The sequence below is a fragment of the Mustela lutreola genome, chromosome 7 (genome assembly GCF_030435805.1).
Source record: "Mustela lutreola isolate mMusLut2 chromosome 7, mMusLut2.pri, whole genome shotgun sequence".
Classification (NCBI taxonomy): domain Eukaryota; kingdom Metazoa; phylum Chordata; class Mammalia; order Carnivora; family Mustelidae; genus Mustela; species Mustela lutreola.
The window spans coordinates 70,043,626-70,070,780 of NC_081296.1; the positions used below are offsets into that span (position 1 = coordinate 70,043,626).

The 27,155-nt window shown below is 39.9% G+C and overlaps 1 protein-coding gene across 5 annotated transcripts in view; it reads right to left on the bottom strand.

Moving 5' to 3' along the window:
• Window positions 1-27,155, bottom strand: part of FRMD5 (FERM domain containing 5) — a 316,635-nt gene that overhangs the window by 123,958 nt on the left and 165,522 nt on the right. The window lies entirely within an intron of this gene.

Consider the following 27,155-nt stretch of genomic DNA (forward strand, 5'->3'; position numbering starts at 1 on the left):
CCTTTAGGTTCTTTTCTAAGTTATTCCATTAACTTCACCAGGGTAGGAAACGAGACAGAAATTCAAGTTAAGAAGACTGCTGAGGAATGAACATTTATGGATTTATGTTTTATCTTTCTAGAACCTGAGTATATTAGTAGGGCACAGAGGCACTCTTCTAATAGCAAAATCCTGAACTTTAAAGGGTTTTTGAAATTTTTATTATACAATTCATGCACCATGCTGGCCACAAGGATTCATATTTAAGAGAACCATCCACAAAATTGATCAGGCTATGGTTGAGAACAATCTCTGGGATTGGCTGCATCTGTTCTGTTGAGGGAATTTTCTGCCACGGATGGCTCGGCTACGAATTGCCAGAAATACTCAAGAGGGCAGCAAGTTGCCTTCTGTCCCTATTTTGCACTCAACAGAAGACCCAAGTGTTCAGAGAACACAGCGAGTTGCCTAGAAATAATCTGTGACCAGGAGTTCTATAAAGGCACACTGATGGCTAACCTAAGAGACGAAGCCCTCAAAGGGTTCTCCTCTAAATCAGAACCCACGAACCATGTTCCTGGTAAAAGAATTGGGTATTTCAAACACAGAAAGCAAAACGGAGGTACATCCAACATGCAGACAATAGGAAAATCTACCATTTACCTTTTATGCTGGGCAAAAGAGCAATAACTGGGATAGGTGTTGTCAAGGTCATACTTCATTACTTCAGTGAGCACCTAGGAGGTGTTAAAGCACTGTGTTGAGTACTCTGTGTGTGTGTATGTGTGTGTGAAGGGTACTAAGTGAACAAGATGAGAGCCCATGATCTCTAGTAACAGAGATAAAATATAAACACCAGTGACTGCAATGCAAGTGAGAAAGGGATACACAGATACGCATGTGTTTAGAAGAGGCAGAGCATCTGGCTGATGGCAGGCAGTTAGATCTGTTAGCTGTACTTCATGAATCAAGAAAGGAAGGAAAGACATTTGGGGACTTGGGTGCCCAGCTAAGGAAGCCATCTTTTTCTTTCCTTTCCTTTCCTTTCGTTTCTTTCTTCGTAACATTTTACATCCTTGAGTGTTTTGAATAGAGAACTGAAGGTGATCAGAAGTACTCTCTGGAAAGACTAATTGGGTAGTAATGAAGTTTGTGGCAGTGGGAGTTGAGGGAGAGAGCCAACAGATATTTAGGTCATAAAATCAATAGGTTCGGGCTACTGAACTGTTGTGGGGATCTGAAAAGAGGGATGAGTGAAAGGTGACTTGGAAAATGCTGATGCCACTTAAGAATAGGGTCCCGGGCAGAGAAACAGGAGGCTTGAGAGAAACAGATGATGTATGATTTGGAGCACACTGAAGTGTTAGTGAAGTACCTGGCAGTCTTCGGAAATGGGGGACTGAGGCCCTGGAGAGAGGTCTGGAGCTGAAGTCATAGATGCGGGAGTACTCTGCATACCAATCAGAGCTGATGCCATGAAAATGGATGAGCTCACTAACGAAGAGGCTTTGGAAGGAGCAGAGAAGAGGGTCAAGGGCAGAACCTTAGGGAATGCTTACATATAAAATGAGAAAAAGAGCCAGACAATGAAGCCATAGAAGGAGTAGTCAGAGCAATAATCTGAAAGTCAGCAGACTCTCATGGAAAATAAAAGAGGAAAGAGACTCAAGGAGTGGGGGGGTCACCATGACAAGTGCTACCCAGAGGTCAGAGAGGCTGGGACTTAAGCAATGCCAGTTGGGCTTGGGGAGCAGTTTCACACCCCTTCTGGTGGGATCACAAATCAGGTTTCAAGTGCAAGGGTTAAAGAGGGAACAAATGGGTTGTTCAATTCATATCTGTGGGTGTCCATCTGTCTTCACTGCTTGCCTCTTCTTCCTTTCTGAACTCACCATCTGTCCACTTTGACTGCTATGTAAAAATTTCTGAAGACTCTTCATTCTAAAGATACAATAGATATTGACAAATATTGACAAAACTAAAGAATATGTCCCTCCAGGAATCCCCAGGCTCCTAACAGGGTTATTATCTAGATTTTGTTCCCCAGGCAAAGATATACAGAAGAGAAATGAAATGTAGTAGTTTATTCTCATGGGCTGTGAAGTCAGACAGATCTGGGTTTAAAGCCTTGCTCTCCTACCACTTACTAGCTATGTGATTTTGATGAGTGTCTATGGTAAAAAGGATGTGATAACAGTTCTCATTTCAAAAACTTGATGTGAGGACTAGTTAGATCATGTACCTGGTGCCTAGCATATAGTAAGAGCTCAATAAATTGTATCTCTCTTCATTATGTCACAGGGATATTATCAAGGGTTACTTACTGAAATAAGTATTTATTATTGATAGAGGTAATAAGGAACACAAAGGAAGTACTTAAAATTCTATCTGGTCTCCACAGTCTCATTAGACGAGTCAAGGCAGACACAGGTGAAGAAATGAAGAACTAGTGCTAGGTGGTGTGGTGATATCTTTAGTGAAATAGAAAACTATAAAGAAGCAGAAATAACTGGGGGCTCAAAACAGAGGTGGGATTAAGGTGCTTTTTAAAAAAATATATAGTTGGGATTAAGATGATTTTAGTAGGCCATGGATTAAGGGAGGGAGGGAAGAGTGGAGAAGGAGAGAGAGGGGAGGAAAAGGGAGAGAAGGAGAGAGAAATTCCAGAAGATGGGAGAGGGTGTAAATGCAGAAATGCCCATACAAATTCTGGGTTCACTTATGAAGCTAGATTCCTGAATGTGGAAGAGAAGTGATGGGGATTAATGGGATATGAGACAGGACTTCCTTTTCCTCAGTATACCCATGGTTCTCAATGTTTGGTAGAGCCTGGGCTGTTGGTTGCCAAGTCCAGGAAAGATTATATGGAGGTGGCAGAAGGACCAGACAGGTACAATGGCTTCACATGGTGGAGTCAGTTAGGCAGAATGAAGACTGATGCTCACACACGGGCCAAAAGACTAAATGTTTTTAATGGTTGGAAGCAGAAGACTCATTCCAGATTGGACTTGCTACTAAAAAACTATCAGGTCTGGATGTTGAACTTTTAAAAAACAGAACATCAGGGGAACTGGAGGAGAAGTGGGGAAGGCAGACACCAGCACCACCAGAAATATGTGTATGTGCACCAGTGAATAGATAATGGGGTTTGCACACTTCCAAAGAGTTCTTGGGTATACAGAGACTCTAAATCTTCCTAAACTATAGATACCATCATTCTTTTGACACTTCCAAGTTTTGCAAAGTTACATGTTCTAATTATATTTAGTGAGAACCCATTTTAGAACCTAAGTGTATTTAGCCATTTCAAGTCTGTAACGAAAATGGCATTAAATGATAAAGTTTCCCTAAGAAACTGAATAATGCTAACCCCTCTATTCATTAGGTGAAAGTAAAACATCACACATTTTGATACACCTCTTTCAGATTTGGTGACCACCTTCCCAAACATCTGTACTGAAAAGATACAATGCTGAGAAGTACTGGGGGAAAAATTATAGCATATGCCTACTAATATTATTGACTGATCACAGTTAATAGAATATATAATTTTGGGTACATAAATTAATCCAGGTTTAGCATAAAAATCTTTTGGGTTCATCTAAAACACTATTGGTTACTGGCAAGTGATTATATTCTAAAAAAAGTTCATTCACATAATGAAAACAAAAGTTTGCAGTTTACATTGCCAACTTTTAAACTTTTCTCAGAAGCTTAAGTCAAGGCTATCATTATTGGCAATGCCTAAATTATGAAAAAAGTATATTCCCAAAGTTAATCAGTAATACATTTTCTTATAGATTCAATGCTACAAATAATGGTTAGGTCATGGACTTAATCCAGGGGTGGTGATTTGTGTCCTTAGTGACTGAACAAACGATTTTAAGAAATCAACAAATAAATGAAGTATAGGCCTAGGCTGTTCTGAAAGTAAATAACTAATAAAAAACTGCCATATATAAAAATGTTTCTTTGGAAACATTTGGAAAATGTGGGAAATGTGTTCTGAGTTCCAGCTTAGTTGCCAGGAACAACCTCTCCTTGTGGTTCATCCTTGGGTGGCCAAATGGGAATGTATCCCTCTGCAGTGAAAGAAAACTCAAACTAAGTATCTCCTATCCTGGACATTTTCTCACTTCCACTGAAGGGGATGATGAGGGAAAAGTGAAGTAAGAGTGGGGGCACATTGAACAGAGACTATACTTAGCATTGGTCCAGGCAATCCTGACACATGTTCAACGTTAGCCTGACTGGGGCAAGGTAAGGACAGAGATTTGAGTGGGAAGGGGTCTAGATAACAAAGGGTCTGCAGCTTTAATAAGGAGAAAAAAAATCCCAAGTAGGGCCAACACTGAGGAAAGGTGCCTTTCAGGGGACTTGTACCTAAGGCTATTGAAAAGATTCAGAACAAGTCTCTCCAAAATGCCACTTGGACATGTGGACTATTTTGAGCTGAAGGCATTTGAGACCCTGCAGCCTCAGGGGAAGTTTTTGCCCCTCCCTTAACTACAGAAGAATCTAAATTTGGTCCCCCCACCCCACGAATAAGAATTATTACCAGAGATAAATTTTATCTGAATGACCCAGCTGTACGGCAGGGCAAACACCTAATTAGCAAACATCTGCTCTTCTTCTTACCGCCCTGTGAACTGCCTTCCTCCCCTTTGAAGCCCTAGTCCCCTATCCCTTCCTTAGCTCAGGATGGCATATAGATCTCATTTTACCTTTCTGTCTTTGAATCTTTTATATATGTGGGGTTGCTGTACATATGAAATTAAATTTGCTGTTTCCCCTCTTAATCTCTCTCATGTCAACTTAATTCTTAGACTAGTTAGATAAACCTTCGGAAGGGCAGAAGAAAATTTTTTATCCCCGACCCTAGTATTTATCCAAATGTAAAGCATAATAGCATTGTGGTCAAGTGTAAGAACCTAAAAGCCAGACCTTCTGGGTTTAAGTCCCAGCTCCCTACTTAATTAGCTAGATCCCAAAAACACAGGATAAGAGTACCTACATAAAGGACTCGTAATAAGAGGACTAAGTAAGTTGACAGTGATGGTGATATATAAGGACTACACATGTATTTGTTGTTGTTTCTTTTTTTTTTTTTTTCATTTAAATTCAATTAATTAACGTATAATGTGCTATTAGTTTCAGAGGTAGAGGTCAGTGACTCATCAGTCTTGTATAATACCCAGGGCTCATTCCATCAAGTGCTATGTAAGTGTTAACTAAACAAACATCTCAGGGCACCCAGAAGTTGCTGATTACATGTTATACATGTGATGATTGAAAAGATGAGAATATAGGAACTTGAGAATAATAGGAACTTCCTGAGGATTAAGGAGCAAGAGGAAATGAAGGTGGATACTATTTATTAAATATCAAAAAAAGCATAGTACTATCTTTAATTGTGCTGTGATCACTGTTTTTTACTTCAAAAGAAAAAATGTGTGCCAAACCACCACCTAAGAACGGGAATTTTAAAACAATACCATGAGGCTCTCAGAACCAACGAGTCTTACTGAATCTATTTTAGGACTGTATTCTGATAATAAGGAAGAATATAAAATACATTTTCTTTTTTTGACAGCAGTGCCCAAAGAACAACTATTCAAAATGGGTTCCATTAAAGAGTACATCTCATTTCACTAAGTGAAATAAGGTCATCCTTTTTAATTTCAGAAATGTCTTTGCCCAGCCAAATGACAAATGTCATTTGGATCCTTGGTGCATAAATTGCAATAATTTTTTTAGACACAAACTTCAGGGTTGGGCTGCCAAGTCTACATGTTTCCTTTCATGGTTTTCCAGCACAAAGAGTTAGTTACTAGGGGAAATGTCTGTTAAATGAAAAAGGTTACGTCATATTGAAGGACTGTGCATATTGAAGGAATGGTTTGCCTTTGCCTAGTATTCAAGGATAGGAGTAGCTTCCATTTCCTCCTTTACAGCAGGACGACTCTTTTAATTAAATGAAAGGTTGATTTATAAGTGCATTACCCTTATTATCTTGTGAGAGCACAGAGTTAGGTAGAGGATCAATATTCAGGTCTGGGGAGTGCCTAGTTGTGAAGAAAGCGTCTCTAGGAGAAAAGACTAACACCTTGGTTTCCCAACAGTCTGTAGGACCAGGGAAGCGTGGCTCTCTTTTGCTTCCCAGCAAGCTGCTTTAACAGCTCTGCTAACGGACCTCCTGGTTCTCTCATCCTCTATAGAGCAACCTCATTAAACAGCAACATCTGCAAAGCCTGAGGAGCAACAAAACACGGCAGATCCGGATAGAGCGGGGAAAACCATAAAAAAATCACTAAATCTACTTAGAAACAAACAAAACCAAGCAATGCAGCAGTTTGTTAAGCCACTCAACTGCTTCGTTAGGAAACCATCACAGTCTTTGTAATGAAGTTAGTATTTTTCCCATGCAAATACTGTACTTCTTCATTATACCCTAAAAGAGGGGGCAGAAACACAGTATGGTATTGTGGAAACTCCACAGGCCCGGGAGCATGAAGACTTGAGTACATGAGCAGTTCTGTCTGGGGGGCCTTGGATAACACCGGATGAGGATAATACCTTCTGTATCTGCCTCACAGGACTTTTGAGAGGATTAAATGAGAGTATGTATCTGCAGGTATTTTGTAAAATGCAAAGGCCTTTCAGATTCTACTGTTCATTGTCACGATTCTATCTGACTGCTTCTTTTGTAGTATTTTGATCAGTATGGATCTTAAATAGGGCAACACCATAAACCAGTCAGCACAAGTCCTGAGTGCTGATTTGGGGCAAGTCATTGGTCTAATAGCATGAAGCCCCCGGGAAGTAAAACATGGCTTTCAGGCTTTCAAACCTGCGGCAGGCTATGAGCAAGTCCTCCTGTCTAGGAAAGGCTAAATGTTTATCCATTTTTGTATATAAGAGCAGTAAGAAAATGGAACCCCGCACATCTATATTAGCATTTAAATCAATATTTTATCTGTGAATATATTAGGCAGCAGGATTATTTAAGTTAATGTTATCTACTTGAAATATTTGTTCAGAGCACAGGCTGCCAACACGGTTGGCATGCCAATATGGTTTAGATCAGGGGATTAGATATTCCAGCTTAATGGAAATAAACTTCAAAAAGCACTTTTCACAAAAGTTAATAGAAATGGAATGCATAAATATAAAATATCACTTTTGTCTCAAAGGAACAGCTTTAAGCAGTAAACACAAGTCTGTTTTTTCCATGTCTCAGTGAGATCTAGGTATCAAAAAAAGGAAGAGGGTCAACTCCTTTAAAAAAGTGTGCAGATACTCTCAATGGTTGCCTGTGTAAAGTGATGAGGAACCATGTGATTAAGGTTAAGCATGTGTGTAATTGACTCTCAGCAAGAAAATCTGATAGGGGTTTAATGCATACAGACCCTTGAAAAGAAAGAACACCATCTTGGTGCACAATCATTAAGAATGCCCTCTCACTAAGTTCTCAGACTAAATAGTTGTTTAATACCAAGTCCTCAGGCCCAGGTCAGTGGCTGTGCCTCCAAGAATTCTAGGTTGAATATAAGGCGTGAGACAAAGTACAGAGGATGGGAGGAGAAAGCCCCAGCGCCCACAGCCCTAATCCTTTCCTTGTGCTTTCTTTTTTCTCATGTTCGATAAACTCTTTTGCCCTATAAATCCCAAGCCACCGCTGTCCCTCCATCACCCATGTTTTGATCTAATTGCATAGACAACCTACTCCAGGGAACTAATTTTTGGTAAAGTAAGATGGGCTGTTTGAGAAGCAGAAGGATGGCTAATAGTTGATGTGCATATGTATTTCTAATGCAGCTATGCTCATCTTTTTTTTTTTCCTCCGACAGGCCATATTTCACCCAACTCTGTAAATTGTAGAGTTGACACACTTGACGTACTTATTAGCACAGTGAATGCTCGCAGTGGTCATCTATTAAATGCTTACTCATGATGACCTAATAGCACCATCTGTGATGCCCAGGACAAGAAAATTTATGCTCTTATAGCCTAGAGAAGGGTTTCTATAATCCGAAAGGCTAGTCAAAATATCTTCGGCATCTTATTAAGAAAAAAAAAACAAACGTTAAAACCCTTGCAGAATGTCTAATATCAAACATTCACCACGTAATTTTTTGTTCTCTAACTTGTACAAGTTATCATGATAAGCAGATTATAAACATTTTCAGTGCAAGGAATATATTTCTCTGGTATTTTCTAGAGTGCTTAGAATTGGACCAGGTAAAAGGAAAGACTGCTAAGTATTTAAAGAAATAAAGTGAATATATATTTTCTTTGGGTAAAACAAGTGAGCTATATAAAAATCCTTTTTTTCATTAGAGTCCTTCAACTATAATGAATACTGTTATGCCGAAAATAAATTAAAAATAAATTTTAAAAAGAGTCCTTCAACTAAACAACATATGAAGAAAACATTCTATATAACTTATATAAATAATATTTATTTATATGAATATGTATATAAATAAATTATATACGTATATATACACACATATATATAATATTTTATTTATTTATTTGACAGAGAGAGAGAGAGAGAGCACAAGCAGGGGAGGCTGAAGGCAGAGGGAGAGAGAGAAGCAGGCTCCCCCACTGAGCAGGGAGCCTGAGGTGGGTTTGATGCCAGGACCTTGAGATCATGACCCAAACTGAAGGCAGAGGCTTAACCCATTGAGCCACCCAGGTGCCCCAAGAAAACATAATATATCAAGCCTGTATCAGATAATCTCATAACATATCTTAATAAGACTGCTTTACATTTGTGTAGTACTACCTATTTATGAAGCACTGTCAGCTTTAGCACACAGCACCTCTGTTCTTCCTCACCCCAGGTGACAGCAGTTTAGTTACATAGTCCTCAATTTACAGATGAAACTGAGACACCAAGAAGTTAAGTGTCTTCATTTGTTCAACAAGTCAGCCGCTTTTCTGGAAGCCACGTTTATAGTAATGGCAAAGATCCTGCTCTCACAGAGCTCACTCAGTGGTGTGTTTGTAATACTTAACAACTGGCTCTGTGCATTTAGGTTCACCAGGAATGTATGAATTAATATTCTCCTTCAACAATACAAAAAGTGAAATAACAAAGTGGTATGTTGAAACATCACTCATTTCTCAATAAAACAAATGACTTCCTTGCTAAATTAACACTTTTCAAATATTAAAAGAATATTTTCTCAATTTTTTTGGTGCTATTCACAATGTAACAGCCACAGACAATGAACTATTAACCTTTCCTGCATCACTCTCTTAAGCTTAGATAACCAACAAAACAATAAAACCCTGATTTATAGAGTTCACTGATTTCAGTGCTGTAAATTCCACCTTGACCAATTTTATGCTAGCAATATGAAGTTACAGAATGCAGAGTTGGGGAAGAAGGCACAGCATTATATAGTAATTATATATATATTATTATATAGTATTTCCACCATATAGATACAATGAAGGGAAATAACCTTTACAGCATAAGGAATCATACAATTATACAAGACAGAGATGACTTTTGGGTATATATTATATTGTTTTTTTATTATAACCTAACTTTAAGTTACATAATTTAATTTTTAATAGTGTGTTTTTCTTTTAGATTTAAAAAATTTTTAATTTTAATTTTTAAGATTTTATTTATTTGTTCAACAGAAATCACAAGTGGGCAGAGAGGCAGGCAATGGGGTGGGCAGGCTCCCTGCTGAGCAGACAGCCTGATGCAGGGCTCAATCCCAGGACCCTGAGATCATGACCTGAGCTGAAGTCAGAGGCTTTAACACACTGAGCCACCCAGGTGCCCTAATTTTAATTTTTTAAAATTTGACAGAGAGAGAGAAAGATCGCAAGCAGTCAGAGAGGCAGGCAAAGAGAGAAGGGGAGGCAGGCTCCCTGCTGAGCAGAGAGCTTGATGTGGTGCTCAATCCCAGGACCCTGGGATCATGACCGGAGCTGAAGGCAGAGGCTTAACCCACTGAGCCACCCAGGAGCTCATAGTGTTTTTGTCAGCTCACAAAAGGCAACTCACAGAACAGGAGAAAATATTTGCAAATCACATATCTGATAAGGATTTATATCCAAAATACAAAAAGAACTCCCACAACTCAACAATAAAAATTAAACAACTCTATGAAATTGATGGGCAAAGGAGAAATAGACATTTCTCCAAAGAAGATATGCAAAGGCCAGTTAAAGCACCTTAAAAGATCCTCAACATCAGTATCACTAGGGAAATTCAAGTCAACACCACAATGAGATACCATTTCACATCCACTGGAATGGCTATTATTTTGAAAAACAAAAACAAAATAGAAAATACCATGTGTGGAAAAAGATGTGGAGAAACTTGAACCCTCACACATTGTAAATTGGTTTAGCTACAGTGGAAAAAATTATGGTGATCCCTCAAAAATTAAACACATAAGTAGGATCCAGGAATTCACTTCCAGGCATACACCCCAAAAAACGGAAAGTAGAGACTTGAACAATATTGGACCACCAATGTTCCTAGCAGCATTATTTGCAGAACTCAAAAGGTAGAAGCAACCTAAATAGCCATCCATGAATGATGCTACAGACACATGTGGTATATATATACAATGCAATTATTCAGACTTTAAAAAAGAGTGAAATTATGATGCATGTTACAGCACAGACAAACCCTATGCTAAGGGAAATAAGCCAGACACAAAAGGACAAATATTGTATGATTCCACTTATATGAGGTAACTGACTAGTCAGATTCACAGACAGAAAGTAGGATAATGATTAAGAGAGGAGAAGGTGGGTTATTGTTTAATGGACATGGAGCTTCAGTTTCAGATGATGAGAAGCTTCTAGACATGTACTGTGGTGATGGCTACACAGTGTGAATGGAAGGAATGTCACTGCGGTGTAGACTTCAACATTATGAAAATGATAAATTTTATGTTATATATACTTTAACACAATAAAAAAGAGGGCAGTAAATAAATTAATGAGTATTCTGATGCTTAAATTATTTTAAAAAACCAGGTCTCAATGTTACTGAAAATTAAACAGATTTTGTGAGTCAGGACAGGCTGGCTCCAGCACGCCTGCAGCTTAATAGGGAGGGCTGACAGAGATTGCTCAAGGTCAGACATGAAATGGAAGAGCCAGCCCTGACTCTAGCTTTTCTATTTCCACATCAGCATACTGTTTTCCATGTAAGCAGGTAACTCTCAGATTGGTGTTGCAAATTCTGAAGTGTATGTGTTTGTTACAGAATGGCAGCACGGTAATCAGGAAAATGACCTCAGAGGGTAAGCTTTAGGAAGTGTTTAGTTTGGAAAAAAATGAACAGGGCAAGTATCAGAGAGTCGGAAGATGGGAGAATAGGGTTAGGAGGAAGTCAGAGGTCCGGTTGCCTGTTAGATCTGTATATATGCAGTAATGTTGCAGGGTGGAGGAGGGGAGGGTGGCAAAAAAAGCCCCCTTCTTTGGGCCTCACCAATTGTGTACACACTTGGGCTGAGATGAGGGGTTTCTGAGAGATGTCCCTACCTTCTAGATGTAGCTACCACCTGGACAACAGATTCCCAAGGATATCTTCTCCTCCCCTAATTTCCCTGGGTCCCCCAGGCCTCCCATCTGGAGGTTGTCATAAGAACGGCTCAGATGAGGCATTACAGTGACAGCCTGACAAAGAAGTCCTGAGCTATGATGCTGACAGATACATTTCACTCAGAGAAAATAACATGTACCAAGTCTCAGAGGCGAGAATAAGAAAGCCAAGGGCTTTGAACAGCAAACAACTTTGCCAACTCGGAGGCAGTAATAGGCGAGGAGCACCCTGACCTGCATGATGAACTCATCTCCCTGTGAGAAAGATGCCGTTTCAGCTCAACGTCTGTTCATTTCTTTCTCAGAAGTAAGTTCCTCCCTCAACTTAAAAGCTGTACAGTGAATTTTTAAAGGCTCTTTTAAAGGAAGTTGGACTTATTTATGGTCCCCACACATTCGCAACAAAGCCATGATCCTGCCAATGGTATAAAAATGAAATCATAAGGGGGAATTTGCAAATGTAAACTTTTTAAAGTATGTAATAATTACAGACTTGGAGTTTCACTCTTTACTAATGTTAAACTAGACATTTTTTTTTTTTTTTAAAGATTTTATTTATTTATTTGGCAGACAGAGATCACAAGTAGGCAGAGAGGCAGGCAGAGAGAGAGGAGGAAGCAGGCTCCCTGCAGAGCAGAGAGCCCGATGTGGGGCTCGATCCCAGGACCCTGGGACCATGACCTGAGCCGAAAGCAGAGGCCTTAACCCACTGAGCCACCCAGGTGCCCCTAAACTAGACATTTTTGAGAGCTCAAGTTATTTCCTGATTGTAAGTTATAAGAGCATTAATACTTTCAAGACACAAAGGTAATACTGAGTGGATTTCTGAGAATCAGCAAGATACCAACATTGAAAACATATTTACCTACCAGGGACTCATTTTCCTCATTTAATGGCTGGTCTAACAATGTCTGCCTGCAGAGTTGTTGTAGGGAAAAGAAGAGACTGTGAAGTACATACAGAACCTAGCAGTAAGTAAGCATTCAGTACATTGTGACTGCTAGTACCATTATGCAAATAAATGTTTAATCCAATAAATATTTGTTTAGACATGGTCTGGAATCTAGGTTTTGTTACATCTTTTATTTCAAGTTATTAAATATTCTAATCATAGAGAAACAGAAAAAGTAACGTGTCTGGAAGATCATTTATTTTAACTCCTTATGAGTTTCAGCTGTATAAAAATGCCACAATGGATCCATTCCCCCAAATCACACTGGCATTGAACACGCCCCCTGGGAGAACTTTTCTAGGGTACATATATAGAAGTGGAGCTGCTGGTCGCAGGGTATGATAATCTTTGCATCACAAATTACTCTCCAGAGTGGTATATTATTTTCTTTTCTATCCAACACTGTAGAAGCATTCTCATTTACCAACACTAGATGTCAGGCATTTTAATTTTTGCCAACAGTATGTGTATGAAATGGTATCTCATTGTTTTGACTTGTATTTCCCTTATTAGAGGTTGCGTATTATTTCATGTGTTTTTGCATATTACAGTGTTCCCCTTCAGTAAACTCCCTGTTCATGTATTTGACTCAATTTTGTCAATTAGGAATTTGATCTCTTCCTTACCGATGATACTCTGGCTCTCAATCCTCTGCCAGTTAATGTACTATAAATACCTTTTCCACGTCTAGTACTTGTCTTCTTAATTTTGTTTATAGTGAACTATAAGAATCTGTAAGGTGGAAAGGATTAACACTTACCTCATATGATAAAAAATATACCTGAAAGCTCCTAGTCAAGTGTCAGGCACAGATAAAATATTCAGTAAAAGTGTATCTCCACCATGCCCCCTCCACTCACAACCTTAAGAAATTAATAACTGAGTAATAATAGTAAATAGTAACTCTAGCCTCAACTTCCTTATTTGTAGAAGTGGGATAATAATAACAATTATTATTATTATTACTATTAAGTCCTCGATTTTCTAGTTTGAAGAAGTGGGATAATAAAAAACTCATAGAATTACCGTGAAGTATAGTATTTTGCCCAGGGGCTGGCAAACAGAAAGGTCTCAACATTTGGTAGTTGCTTTCACTGTCATCATTATTAGGAGAGGTACATAATATATATAATTAGAGCAAAATATCATCATAATATTATATATAATGTAATATGTATTCTATATAATATAGAGAAAAATATAATAAAAACTCTCTTTGAGAAAAGTATTAATTCAGTGTTACCAGAATACAGAGATGAGAGTGATAATGTCCCGCTGGGGGGCCAGAGTAGAGTACGGGAGACTTCATGGAGGAAATGGTATTTGAATGGGCCTTGGAGGAAGACAGAAATGAAAGACATTCTAGCAAACAACAGAGGCATGGAGAGGATGCATACACAAATCTCCAGTTTGCCAAGGTATGGGGTCAACTGAGTAAGTCAGACTCAGGAAGTGAACATTTGTTTTTCAGGTTATCAGCATAGTCTGTGCACTAAAAGGTAACTCATGACTTAATTAGTATTCTGAGTATAAATAGGAAACAGTGGTGGCTTTGGAATAAATTTTGGCACACAGGATCAGTGGATGAATTACCTAGAGAAAAGTACATTAAGAGAATAGGAGATAACACATGTAACTGGAACAGAGAAAGCGAGTAGATGGAGATGCCACATGAGTGACAGGCAAGGGCTTACTAGTCTGGAGAGCCAGGTTTGTGGCTGCTCACTTCCTGTCTTTCTGGGGCTCAGGAAGGTATGATTTTCTTTTTTAAACAGGATCAGTTCTAAAATCTGACCTAGAAATAGTACAGCCTTTACTCTTCGTCTTTGCTTATACAGGCCCAGGCAGTCATTGTCGGCCTAATTTTTTTGGTTTTTGGATGAAACAAATTTCACTCAGTATGTTGTATCTTGAACAAAATGTGCTCCACTTACGTTTTATGTACTTTTATTTTAAAATAGTATTTGTATTAGCATATACTAGCATCTGTATGGCTGAATTCCTTATGTTCTGTCTAGTTTTTTTCCTTTCCAAATTTATAGCATATGATCAATTACTTTAAAAATGATGAGGTGTTACTGTTCTCTTAACAGTGTAGAATTTACTCATGACACAACTGACTTGCAAAGCTGTTATTAGATCCAGCTGTAAATTTTATCCATCACACGCATAAAAAATTTGTCTGTCACCACCAAGTATCTGGTCAGGACTATTACTTTTTTTTCTTAGAAAATCCCAGGTTTGAACATAATGGAATGCTTTTTTCTCAAACAGAAAAGTGGGCAGTTTTGTATACAAAACCAGAAATGGCAGCAGGGAAATTCCAATCATTTAGATCCAGTGGAATGTTAGCTGCTTTTTTTTTTTTTTTTAAATCCATTTATTTGTGTGTGAGAGAGTGTGTGTACAGGCATGTGTGCATGCCGTGGGGAGGAGCAAAGACAAAGGGAGACAGAGTCTTAAGCAGACTCCACGCTGAGCGTGGAGTATGCAGGGCTGGAACTAACCACCCTGAGATCATAACCTGAGCCGAAACCAAGAGTCAGGGGGAGACAAACCAAGACAGACTGTGGACTCTGAGAAACAAACTGAGGGTTCTGGAGGGGACTGGAGTGGGAGTTGGGTGAGCCTGGTGGTGGGTATTAAGGAGGGCACATATTACATGGAGCACTGGGTGTGTTACATAAACAATGAGTTTTGGAACACTGAAAAGAAATTTAAAAACAACAACAACAAAATACCCCACAAGAGTCAGACACTTAACCAACTGTTCTACCTGGCACCCCACCTCAAGGATTTCTAAAGGAACAAAGCTACTACGTTTTCTTACTTTTTAAAAATGTATCTGCTGGAGGTGGTTACCATGTGTTGCACAGATGTAGCTAAAGTGATCACTGTGGGACCAACAGTTGTTTCCTCATTGTCTACCATCTCTTTAGTTTGCCTCTGCCATAAGTAAAATAAGCAGCAAGTGCATTCATCACTAAATAAGTTTTACATGCTTGCAAATTTCTAAAATACAGTAGAATGAAAAATAGTAAGAAACCTTGCTGCTTGTTGGAATCTGAGCTAAATTACTTGCATCCAAGCAATTAAGGACAAAAGGATCCTATGGAGGGGCGCATGGGTGGCTCAGTGGGTTAAAGCCTCTGCCTTCGGCTCAGGTCATGGTCTCAGGGTCCTGGGATCGAGCCTGTATTGGGCTTTCTGCTCAGCGGGGAGTCTGCTTCCTCCTCTCTCTCTGCCTGCCTCTCTGCCTACTTGTGATCTCTGTCTGTCAAATAAATAAAGCTTTAAAAAAAAAAAAAAAAAAGGATCCTATGGTTTGCCATAAAGTGTGGACCATGACTCTGGGATCAAAATACAGAATTTACGGTGCCTGAGAGCTCAGTCAGTTAAGCATCTGCCTGCTGCTCAGGTCATGATCCCAGGGTCCTGGGATCAAGCCCCACATATGGCTCCCTGCTCAGCGGGAAGCCTGCTTCTCCCTTTTCCACTCCCCCTGCTTCTGTTCCCTCTCTCTGTGTCTCTCTGTCAAATAAACAAATAAAATCTTTTTTAAAAAATACAGAATTTATTTACTTCTCACTCGATGAGATTAGTGCCTTCTTTTCTAGATCATGTCTCTATAACAACCTCAAATGATACTCAAAATGATATTTCCTATCTTTTAATAACTACTTTCTAATTTTCACCTGGATGTGCTATACTCCTAACATATATCACCATTTATTTAAACAGTAATGATTACTTCTTTTCAGAGCAAACACACCAAAATAAAACAAACACAATAACAAAAGCCAAAACCACACAGCTTAAGGTATTTTCTGCACAAAGTTCCTCTCTTTAAGGAACATGGCAATATTTTGAAAGAATTAAGATGCTTTATTCTTTTGCCCTTCTGAAAGAATAACCTTCACCCAGTCTGGCTCAAGGTATCCATCTGCTTAGGGAGAGATTATGACTTATTAGAGAAGGAAATTAAATAGAAGGAAGGAATTGACACTTGGCTTTTAATATGCAAAAGATTATGGAGTATATTTGTCGGCTTTCCTGTAGTAACAACTAACCCCAAATCCCAGTGATTTACAGCCACAAAGTTTTATTTCTTACTTATATTACTATATTTGGCTGCTGGTCAGTGTCAGCTTACTGCTGTTCAATGTGTCTTCTCATCCTGTGACCCAGGCTGCCACTCTAGGGGCAGAAGGAATAGAATAAGAGGGCTGGTAGAAGGCTACACTGACTCTCAAAGCTTCTGTTCAGATGTGGCCTATATCACATATATCCATCCACGTGCCTTTGACCAAAGTCCATCAGGTCGAAGCCCCATATCAATAGGGCAAGACTGTGTACTCTCCTCACAGGAAGTTTTGCAAGTCATATGACATCAGAAAGGGAGAATGAGCAATTGCACAGCGCAAGACAATCCGCAACCTGCAGGGTGATGGTAGCCATGCAAGCCAAATTGTCTTAAGAGAGGCTTTTCTAAAATCCTTTATTTCTCCCTTTGCTATATCAACCAGCAAGTCTACACAAAAGAGAATGTGGAAAAGACATTCCATCCAACCATTCAGCCACACAAGGCCTATGAAAGGAGGACAGAAGGTCAAGAGAAAGCCCAGTCCTTCCAGACTCTGGGAAATGAGAAGGGTGTCAATGCCATTCTGATTTCCTGGAATCAGTGTGTTAAGTAAGTGAGGAAGAAACCAACAGCAGAATACCTGCTCTCTCTTCATATTTGTTTGGGATTCTAGGACAAGATCAACTCTCAGGTGGCCTCTACCAAAACATGGGACACAGACAGAGTGACTCAGTGCTGCTGAAGTACTGAGAGAGAAGAACCTGAGGTTTAGGTTTTCTGAGCTCCCATTGTTCCCATAAGGTGTACGACCCACGGAAGCCAAGATGAAGCCCAGACAGCTGAGCACTACTGGGTTCTGGTCAAGCAGCCTGGAACGCTAATTTCAGCCATAAATGCCTGGAGAGCAAGCAGCCCTCAGGGGGGTGAGGGACACTGTACCCGAGACCCAGAGACAGGTAGGTCCATGATTTATGACACTATTGCAAGGGAGTGTTTGAATTATTGCATCATTTTAAGTTTCAACCCAGGCTGGATATTCAGGTAATTTGTCTGCCTTGCTCATCAGTGGGTAGGAGCTCAGGAGGCAGGCTGTTAAGATATTGGAAAAATAAAGAAGCTACATTTTCTCTGAAGGCTCAAAGAAATAGACTGAACCACTTCTCTTCTGCTCACCATGATATCTGCAGTTCTGACACAGTGCCTGATATAAGCAGGTATTTAATAAATATTCACTGAATGAAGGGGTAAATGAGAGGCCATAAGAGAGGTGGAATGGATACACTGGTAAGGCCATCAGAGAGCTACCAGGCTGACTGAATTAAGACAATAACGCTTCTTGGGGCAACTGGATGGCTTGGTGGGTTGAGCCTCTGCCTTCGGCTCAGGTCATGATCTCGGGGTCTTGGGATCGAGTCCCGCATCGGGCTCTCTGCTCAGTGGGGAGCCTGCTTCCTCCTCTCTCTCTGCCTGCCTCCCCACCTACTTGAGACTGAAATACATAATATCTTAAAAAAAAAAAAAAAAGAAGATAACGTTTCTTTTTGGCAGCAAGCCAACCAAGTCCCCACTTCACAACTAAAACAAGCTTGTAACTATTATGAAATGGCTCCCGTCACTATATTTAACTTACGTTTTGTTCCATGTTCCCTTTGGACGACACAGCTGCACCCTTTTGCCCCAAGAAAAATATATGACTAGAGGTACAGGATTTCAGTCACAGCACAAAAGCAGCAACTGTTATGGAACCAGAATGGGTGGTGTCTGAACCAATAAACTAACTTTGACATTTAGTGGCAACTTGGTCTTATCTGCCCTAAGAGAACTCCAGTGTTGGGGCTGCTGAATATGTAAGCAGTACAGTGGCTGGGATTCATTAAACAGAACATTCCTGGAAATAACAGGGAAAACATGGTACATGTATTGCTGGGCAATACTAACTTTGAAAAGCCCCCCAGGTAGCTCTGGTACACAGCCGGAGCATTCTGCGAGAGAGAACACCTGAAGCACAGGATGAGTAAATGCTGAATGAACTAATGAATGAAAAGGCTCCTGGGGATTATAAATTTTTCAAAAGCATGGACTGTATCTTATGTATTTTTGTGCTCCAGCCTCCAATGTTTCCTGTAATGAATGAATAATTGGATGAATGAGTCATGAGTACTCTACCTTGGTAGCCTGATCTCTCAAGAAGGCTTAAACTTGGAAAACAAACAAACAGGTTGATAGCTGATGTTCATTCTAAGTGTGCACTTCCTTAACAGAATTCCTGGCATAATTTTCTTTTTTCTTTTCTTTTTTTTTTTTTTAAGATTTTATTTGAGAGAAAAAGAGAAAGAGAGGAAGGGTAGGGGGGAGCAGAAGAGACGGAGGGAGAAGCAGGCTTCCTGCTGAGCAGGGAGCCTGATGCTTTACTACTCCCATCTCAGGACCCTGGGATCACGACCTGAGCCAAAGGCAGACGCTTAACTGACTAAGCCACCCAGGGGCCCTCCTCGCATAATTTTAGACAGACTAAATGAGAATGAACCTATGTGATCACAATAACACAGATATTTAAAATTTTTAATGAAATTCATTTTTGTTGAACTGGGATGCTGGGGGAGGGAGCAGAGGAAATTGGTGCTCTAATAAGATCTGCCCAGTGAAATCCTACATCCAAGAGAGTATGTGAAGAACAACAGAATCACCCCCTTCAGCTCTCTACTATTTGTTCATATTTATATTTATTTCTCCTTGAGCAGCCATATAAAGTACAATTGAAAATACCTAGTGTTACTGATACCATAAATAATATAACTGAGCACTACTTTGTGCAAATGTTTAACCTGTTAGTTAATGACTCCAAAACCCTGGGCAAATGAAGCAAACACAGACTGGTTTAGTGAAATTTCTAGCTCGGCGTAAACTTCATTCTCAAGCTTTGTGGAAACAGAAATTTTACTGGGAAAAAGCTAGCAGTTTTTCACTTTCTAAATCTTTCGAGTTAAATGCTATCATCACAGGAAACTCTGCTTGTTAAGCGAGGCTCAGCAACACCACAGAGCCCACTCTATTTCCCAAAAAGAGAAGGTGAAGGGGGAGGAGGAGGAAGAGGAGGAGGAGGGGAGGAGAGGCTGGCACGGTGTCGCTGTGTGGAGCGTCCAAGGGAGATTCTACAGTCCTCTGCCACACTCATACTTGAGGGTACATGAAGGGAGGTTGGGGAAAGCAGCAGACAGGGCATACTGAACCAAAGAATGTGAAGTCTGAGGTGAAAGAGAGAGGAATGGCCTGGAGGTAAATGAGGAGAAGGAATCTATTCTCTGTTATAAGGGTAAACTGCTGGGGCACCTGGTTGGCTCAGAGGGTTAAGCCTCTGCCTTCGGCTCAGGTCATGGTCTCAGAGTCCTGGGATCAAGCCCGCATCATCGGGCTCTCTGCTCATCGGGGAGCCTGCTTCCTACCTGCACACCCCACCCCCTGCCTCTTTGCCTACTTGTGATCTCTGTCTGTCAAATAAATAAGTAATATCTTTAAAAAAAGAGGGAAAAAAAAGGTAAACCATTGCCAAAGCATTCTTTCCGCAAGTTTTCCAAAAGGGGCCAGTAAAACAAATAAAAGAAGAAGTCCTGAAGCATGGGGGAGATTTGTTAGTGTGATGGAGTGTCCTAATCAGAAGTCTTGGCAGAATGATCAGACACACCCACAGGCTCCACAACCCTAGTTGAGGAGTGCTCTGGGCTGGCGCCCGCCTGTGTAAACAAGTACTACACACTCAGCTACCTGCCTGGCTGACACTCGCTATTACAGTCGGCGGTGTAAATGACGGTTGTCTTTGAACTACTTGAAATAAGCAAGAATATCAAGTTCTGACCAGGGTCCCTCTTCCAAGGGGGGGTGGTGAGGTCAGGGAGCTGTGGGTATTATAGCTATTTCATTCTCTGTGAAAATGTAAAAACAAAATTAATAATATTTTTTTGTTCTATTTTGTGTACTCCAGTATTTGCTATTTCTCTGTGAAAATGTAAAAACAAAATTAATAATATTTTTTGTTCTATTTTGTGTACTCCAGTATTTGCTATATCTATGGTATTCTCCAATCCCCTTACAACTTAACTTTAATATTACCAGAATGTTACAGGTATTTGAGAAACTATAGACAAACAGCTTTTGTTTTTCTCAAATGATTACTCTAACCCAGCTTTAGAGATCATATGGCCAGAAGCAGACTGATTACTGACCAGGTCCCTTGGATGCTTTTTAAATATTCAAGCAGGCCAGAAAAATCGATCACTGATGCTTTTTGAAGTGATGATAAAAAACAAATTCTCTTTGAAGAGATAAATAAATAAATATATATCACAAATGACAGTTTTTATACCAGCCTTTTCTTGACATGGAACCAGTGAGCTCTAGTCTATATATTTTCATATATAGTTATTAAAATTTGCATTTGTATATTCAATCGAATCTTTCATTTATCTCATTATTTCCATTTGCTTTGTAAGAGTTTTCTCTCAGAGAGGGAAACAAACCGTAAGAGACTCTCAAAGATAGAGAACAATCTGAAGACTGATGGAGGGAGGTAGGCAGGGGATGGGCTCGATGGGTGGTGGGCATAAGAAGGGCACTTGTTATGATGAGTACTGAGTGCTGTAAGTGATGAATCACTAAATTCTACTTCAGAAACCAGTACTGCACAGTATGTTAACTACCAAAAACCTAACTTTAAAAAAATAAGAATTTTCTCTCAGAAAACTACATAAGTAAATAATTATATTGAAAGATAGTTTTAGTTCTGAATTTCAAAAGTGGAAAGAGAAAAGTCACTAGATGTAATTAGAATGTAATGATTAAAATCATAAGGCACTACAGTTACAGTCCTTGAGTTCACATTCTGGCTGTGAAACTAACTGGGTGACTTCGGGCAAACCATTTAAATTCTCTAGGCTGAGCTTCCTCTATAAAATGGGGGGGGGGGGGGATTGTTGTTCCTTAAAGAATTCTGGAAATTAAGATCATTCATGTTTGGATCTTATACAGTGTCTGAAAACTAGTGTTTAATAAATGATCATTAGGATTCATTCTTACCTATTTGATCTAGAATATACATTTCCCCATGCAGCACTTATATCACACAGGGGAGAGACAACAGACCACAGACACAGTCTATCTAACCCCAGTGGTCAGAAAGATTCCAGGACTTTGCCTGGTCACACAGGGTTCTGGAATTTGGCCAGGCTGCAGCACTGAAACTGTTTTACTTGTTTCCTTGACAATAGTCTGGGCTTGAATAAGATCCCAATTTTGATAAGCAAAAGTCAATGAAAAATACACTCTTCAGGTAGGTGTCTAATTGAATCTGGTCTACTTGAAAAATACAGTGATATAAATTACCACAGCAGGATCTTAAAAGGTCACTGATCATGCAGGGATGACTACTGTTCATTCAACCCTCCTTTTCCAGCAAGGTAATTTACTTTTTCAGGCCTTCTGGTTAGAATTATAGGACTAGTCACTTACAGATTTTTTACGCTGACCAATGTCCATGTATTTTTCCTGAAGGCTCACTTCACCTACACTTGAGTTCACATAATTCCTTTTTTCCTTTTTTTTCTTTCTTTCTTCTTTTTTTTTTTTTTTGAGAGAGAGAGAGAACACATCCATGTGGTGGGGTTTGGGGTAGAGGGAGAGACCATCTTAAGCCGACTCCACACCCAGTGTGGAAGCTAACACAGGACTCCCTCTCACAGCCCTGATATCACGACCTGAGCCCAAATCAAAAGGGGGGTGCTTAACTGACTGAGCTACCCAGGTTCCCCAAGTTCACGTACTTCACTTACTTCTGGTAAACTGAGTTATACTCATCTTGTTTGCCACCAATTAGCACCTGTTTCTGCATCAGTTAATGTTGTAGTAAGGGATTATGTCCTTTGGGAGTTAATGGGTTTATCTGCCTATCTGTCTCAGGAAAATATTCCCCCTTACTTAGCATTGTTTGGGCCTGGAAGATGTAGGGCTTGCCTCTTTCCCTGTCCCTCTATTCTTGTCCCAGTCCCCATAATGAATCCTCAGTAACTTCAGCTGCTTTTTAAATTTAGCTCTTTCTTAGGGATGCTCTGAAACTTGGGAGCTGAGGGGAATAAGGGAATTGAAGAAGCCATAGTCCAATACTGGTGAGCTCTGTACCAGGCTCAGCCTAGTTCTAACCTAGTCACCGATTACTTGTAAAGTAGACTAGGAGTCTATTTTTCCTGTACCCATGTCAGAAAACTGTATCTCTACCTCATCCCTTGTCCCCTCTTTCGGTTACCTTGGGCCCTGAAGCGGAGTCCCTGCAGCACTGAACGTTGCTTTACTCCTAGCCTTCAGCCCCTATTGCTAGGCTCCAGACTTCAGTCCATGACCTCTGCAGGCTGCAACCATGCTGTCGCTGTTGACTCTTCTAACACTGGCCCGAGTTACAAGTCCTCTGTCCCATACCCAGCGGATACTCCACATACACCTGTGGTTTTACATTTTTGTTGTCTTGCTAGGTCATGCTGACAAAAAGCCCTTGACAGAGACTCTTATGGAATCAACATTCACTAAGCAATGGAACCAACCTTGGAACAGGCTGTGCACCACTTAGGCTTGGTCTGAATTCAAATTTTGCACACTTCTACATATAGAGCATTTTCCTAAGTGCTACTCTGATGGTTGGTGCAGAGAAGCAGCCCCCCAGACTCCGCATGTGCCTGACTGGCTGTGAGCCGGGCGCACAGCACTCTGGCTGACTGCAACTTTGGCGTTTGTGAGAATGTCTTTTGCCAATTCTTCTGGCATCTGTTTGAAGGTGTCAAAATGTGTTTTACCTCCTAAAGAATATTTTATTTCTTGTCCAAAGAATGTCTGTTGATGATTATCTGCTGAGTAGTGTTGTTAGTGTACTACAGAAGAGAATTCGGAGACACTTTTGGATCTGCCCTGTCAGTGATGTGCAAGTCCCTGGATGCTTCTTCCCTCATCAAAGGTTGGTACACGAGTGCAATTTTCTTTGAACCAACTGCCAATTGAACAACGTGGATCCTATTTTCTAAAAATCTCTATTTTCTGTTTGTGTGTCACAAAACCTGAGAAGCCCTGTGTTTTTTCTCAGGCATCTCAAAAAGGTGATGTCAGTTCGGTACTTTTTATTCATCAGCTGAGAGGCTTTTATTCTGTCCTAAAGCCAACTCAATAGGATGACTCAAAAATGTCACATGCATGTTCCTGACAGACCTTCCCCATAGTAAACTCCCTCTAAGGGCAAGGCTTGGATGAACGAAGTGAGAAATGTATGTTGACCTAAGAGAAGCCTCTGGCCAGAGAAACTGTGTCACATGTCACAAAAATTAAAGCAATAACTCCTAATACAGCATTGTCTAGAATGTGCAGTCAGAGAGCACTTGTCAACAGGGTTAGAACAACACCAGAAAGGCCTTACTCCAAACTCTGCTGTTTGTTTGAGGGAGAATAATACTTGAACCTGTGTCAGAGGAAGAGGGGGCCTTTCTCCTGACCAAGGGTGAACTTGTCCTGAGTTATTTCGAGCACATTTTTTTTTCCTGTCTCCTCTAGAATGAAATTCCATTCATCAGTCCTCTCTTCCCCATCACTCATACACCTCCTCAACATTCTCCAATCTTTAAATTTAAAAAGAATGACCAACCAAACAAAAAAACATACATGGGGGCACCTGGGTGGCTCAGTCAGTTAAGCATCTGCCTTTGGCTGAGGTCGTGGTCCCAGGGTTCTAGGACTGAGCTCCATCCACATCACACTCCCAACTCAGCGGGGAGCCTGCTTCTCCCTCTACCTTTTGCCCCTTTCTTTGCTCGCTCGCTCGCTCTCACTCAAATAAATAAATAAGATCCAAAACAAAACAAAACCCTACTTGTATTCTGGGTCCTTTCTATCTAGTATTCTGTCACTGTCTTTGGAGACAGTGGAGAGCAGTGGCTGAGTGTGGGTCTTTACAGCCAGACTGTCTGGCCTCAAATCCTTGTACCCACATGGCTGTGTGACCATGTCGTCATTTAACCTGTCTGTACCACACTTTCCTCATCAATAAATGCGGATGATCACTGTACTTTAAAATGATCTCTGTACCTTATCGTAGATATGAGGAGGACTAAACAAGGTAATACATGTCAAGCACATAGAAGAAAAAATCAAACTCTGATGTTCACATATACCTGGTAGTTGAGTAGATTCTCTTGGATTTTGCTAGTAGAAAACAAAAGGTCATATTGTGTATAAGTAATGATGTTACTTTTGTTTCTTTCTAAGCCTTACACTTGTTTTATTTTGTGTATGGGCTTCCACAGTGATGAGGAGAAGGAGATGAGTGATGAGGAGAAGCAGTGCTGGGCAGCATCTCTTCCTCCTGGCTCTTCCACTCACTGGCTTGTTTTAATGAAGACCTCTGCTCTACTCTGTCCCTGCAAGGTCTGTCAGAGGCCAGTCATGACTGCCTTGTTCATTTCAACAACCAAACTTCAGTCATCATTTTCCCAGTCAGGCATCATTCAACATGAACAACTCCAGCTTTTCATGATTCTTAACTCGTGTTCCCTTTGTATCCCAAGAATACATACTCTAGCTCATCTCCTACCTCTCTGGACATTCTGTCTCAGACTCACTTGGTGATACTTCCTCTCATGGCCCCCTAAATATAACTGTAACACATAACTCACACTGCAACTCAGATTTGGGAAGAAAAATAAAATCCCTCTATTTTGTTTAGAACTAATCTAACTTTCCTCCCAAGCCTACAACAAGCATTGCTTTGCGCGCGGAGGGGGGGGGGGGGGAGCTGAACATCTGACCCAGTTTAAAGTATCGTCTTACCCAAATATTTACAAAATTCTATTAGGTAAAGTTCAGCATCTCTTGGATCACTTGGATAGTCAGATGTGTCCAGGAAGGCTTTTGTCCTCCAAAATGATTACAAGGAGCATTACTGAATCATTAACAAATTCTATCATTTTGCCTAACTATATTTCATTTTAGTCTTGGATTCTTGGACATGGCATTTTTGGCAAGGACTTGTTTTCCTGTCATGCTGTCTTTTGTAACATAAAAGAAATAGCTAATAAGTTATGATAGATTCACTTCCACCTCTGATGTATCTTGTTTTCTGACTATGCTTACATGATTCATACCAAAAGGCTCCTCAATCCACGCTGACGACAGTCAAAACACTTTAAAGTGGAAAAAAGACAATGGGGAAGTGGAATAAGTTGACTATGCCTACATATGTGTGTGTGTGTGTGTGTGTGTGTGTGTGTGTACACATATACATACATATGCCCTTGAAGCTCAACATGGGAGACCAGAAAATTTGTTAAGAAAGATCAATGACAATAAAACAGTAATAAATAGTAATAAATACTATTATTACTACTCTTACTAAATAGTAATAAATACGATTATTACTACTATTATTATATTATAAATAGTAATAAAGACTATTATTCCTCTACAGACAGTGATACAGAAGGAGGAGAAACAAAACGGAGACAGGAATGGTCAGAAAGGGGATTCAGTGTGTAAGAAAGGGGCAGAAGGAGAAGAGTTGAAAGGAAAAAATATGGTATTTGTTACCCACTCTTTAATGTGAGAGCACAATGCTGGCTTTAACATCAGGTCAAAGCACTATCTGACTACTGGGAGATACAGTCATTCTTCAGCTCATGAACAGGGCTTGAACAAGGCCTGTTGCCATTTGTCACTCTGTCACCAAGAGTTCAGTAAAATTATTCTCTTTCTTCTTTACCATCATTCATAGCACTGTAATGTTGTTAAACTACTCTTCTGAGCTCAGCTTTGCAGTAATCTCCTCAATTATTTTAGAAACATGCAATACCTAGTATAACAACCTGCACAGAGTAGGCACTCAATAAAAAATTAAAAATAAATAAATAATTCTTGAATAAATGAATGAATGAATATGAATGGAATTCTTCTTTCATTGAAGAGGGGAAGGAAGTGTCTTATTCTTCCCTTCTTAAATGTTTCCCCAAAGGAAAACATTTTAGTATTTTTAATTTAGCTCTTAACAGACAACAAGGAGAAGCCAAAAGTGAAAGGGGGAGAATGCAATAAATTGCTACGAAAGTGCTAATATATTACATTAAGAATGGAAGTAGGGGCGCCTGAGTGGCTTAGTCGGTTGGGTGGCTGACTCTTGGTTTCAGCTTAGGTCACAATCTCTGGGCCCTGGGACTGATCCCTCCATCAGGCTTTGTGTTCAGTGAGGAGTCTGCTTCAGGATTCTCTCTCTCCCTCTGCTCCTCCCCACTTGCTTGCTTTCTCTCTAAAATAAACAAATAAATCTTAAAAAAAAAAAAAAAAAAAAGGAATGGAAGTAGACAGATCACACAATCCACAAAAATAATTTTTGAAGACCAACAATGGAAAATGCATTATGATCCTTACTGCTCCAAGGACATTTTCATGTATTTCTTTACATTTCCATCTTTCCAAATTTAGTATACACTTCCATCGATTTCTTTAAGGTTAACATATCAAATTACTGACGCCAAC